Genomic DNA, 1917 nt, shown 5'->3' on the forward strand with positions numbered 1-1917 from the left:
CTGGGATATCCTGGGATGTCCCTGGGAGCAGCCATCCCTCAGGACACTGCTGCTGCAGAGTGTATACTGAGCTGGTGTGGCTTGGGGTGAGGGTTAATTAGTGACTGCAATTAAAAGGAGGTGCTTTATGTGCAGTCCAGAGCCTGCACCGTGGTGCAGTGGCAGAGATCTGCTGGATGTGCTGCCAAATACTGAATTGCTCTGGGAATTCCCTCAGCTGGCAGCTGCCAAAGGCTGAGCGTTATCAGCCTGGTCTAAATTAAAAACCATTGGATTTCTGGGTGGTTGTGTAAAACTCCTGGCTCATGCAGCAAAGTTCTGCTGAGGAAGGGACCTTCAGCACCTTGGGAGCATCTCCAGGGGCAGGAGAGCCCCGGCAGGGTCAGTTCAGTGGGAGTTTTCTGTGTTTATTATCAGTCTGTGATCCTTTCCCGTTCCAGGCCGAGTGCTGGGAGCCCTGTTTGGAGGCAGAATTGCTTTGTTCCATCTCTCAGGGCTGCTTTTATTCCCACAGGGCTCGTGGTTGTGCCTGGCAGCCCAGGGGGAGAGCGGCTGCCCGGACCTGGCCGAGTTCCCCACGCTGGAGGAAGGGCTGCTGTCCCCAGCTCAGCCTTCTCCTGCAGCTCCAGCCCCTGCCTCGCCACTGGGTGAGTCCAAAACTGCTGGAATGCAGTTAGGGAAAATGGTGTGACCCAAAAATGTACCCCCAAAAATGTAGAATTATGAGTTTCTTTCCCTTTTCTTGTTCTCCCCAGTTCCCCTCATTGGTTGTGTGAATTCCCCCCACCCTTTTCCCCTCTCCTCAAAAAGGAGTGCTCATCCATCCTCTTCCTCCTTCCCTCCTGCCACCTCACCCCGAGGGATCCCAGGGAATAAAGCTGTGGCTGCCATCTCAGCAAGGGAAAGAGCAGCTGGATTTTAGGGTTTTCTTTGGCAGGTTAATGTGTGTCCCCTGTGTCCCTGGCTGCTGCAGGGACATCAGAAATGACAGCACAAAGCCATTGCCACACAATCCACATTTTACTCTTCCCCTGACCTGGGCTGGACCTTGCTTGGCTGAGAAATGAGGTTTACAGGGTGGATTTGGTGTGGTTTTGCTGTCAGAGCCCCCCTGGAGATGAGCTGAAGGCTTTGTGTGGTTCCCTGGATCTCCTGGGAGTGAAGGGGTTCCCTTTGTCCCAGGGAAAGCTCTGCTCTTGTTTTGCTGTGTGGTCAAGGACAGCCCTGAGTGCAGCTCACACCCCTGGCAGTGCCCTGGGGCAGGGAAAGGTGTCCCTGCCATGGATGGGGATGAACAATCCTTAAAATCCCTCCCACCCAAACCATTCCCCTGCTTTTATTCCTCTCTGCTGCCCTTGGCTTTGGCTGCAGTTTCTGTCACTGCTGCTGAGACTTTCCAGCTCTGACACTGGACTTGGGGCAGCTCAGTGCCTCTGCTGCCCTTTTCCCATCCAACCCCCAGTTACAGATGGCTTTGAGAAATTCCAGCTTCAACATTTCACCTTGTGCTTCCTCCCTTCCACTCGTTTTCCTGTGGAGTCAGAGGATCCTGGGAAAGCTCCACCCAAAGCTTGGGAAAGCTGCACCTGGTAAAGCTCCACCCAAAGATTGGTAAAGCTCCACCTGGTAAACTGCACCTGATAAAGCTCCATCCTGGTAAAGCCCCACCTGGTAAAGCCCCACCTGGTAAAGCCCCACCTGGTAAAGCCTCACCTGGTAAAGCTCCACCCAAAGCTTGCTAAAGCCCCTCCTGGTAAAGCTCCACCTGGTAAAGCTCCACCTGGTAAAGCTCCACCTGGTAAAGCTCCACCCAAGGCTTGGTAAAGCTCCACCCAAAGCTTGCTAAAGCTCCATCCTGGTAAAGCTCCATCCTGATAAAACTCCACCTGGTAAAATTCCATCCAAAGCTTGCTAAAG

General features: G+C 53.6%; 1 long non-coding RNA gene across 1 annotated transcript in view; it reads left to right on the top strand.

Annotated features, from left to right (window-relative positions):
* Positions 1–336: 336 nt before the first annotated feature.
* The window catches only part of LOC107198984, a 13655-nt gene continuing 12074 nt past the window's right edge, over positions 337–1917 (top strand). Inside the window, exon 1 of the long non-coding RNA XR_004495694.1 lies at positions 337–647. This is a non-coding gene — a long non-coding RNA (uncharacterized LOC107198984). The remainder of the gene's footprint in view (positions 648–1917) is intronic.

This window comes from Parus major, unplaced genomic scaffold (assembly GCF_001522545.3).
Source record: "Parus major isolate Abel unplaced genomic scaffold, Parus_major1.1 Scaffold391, whole genome shotgun sequence".
Lineage (NCBI taxonomy): Eukaryota > Metazoa > Chordata > Aves > Passeriformes > Paridae > Parus > Parus major.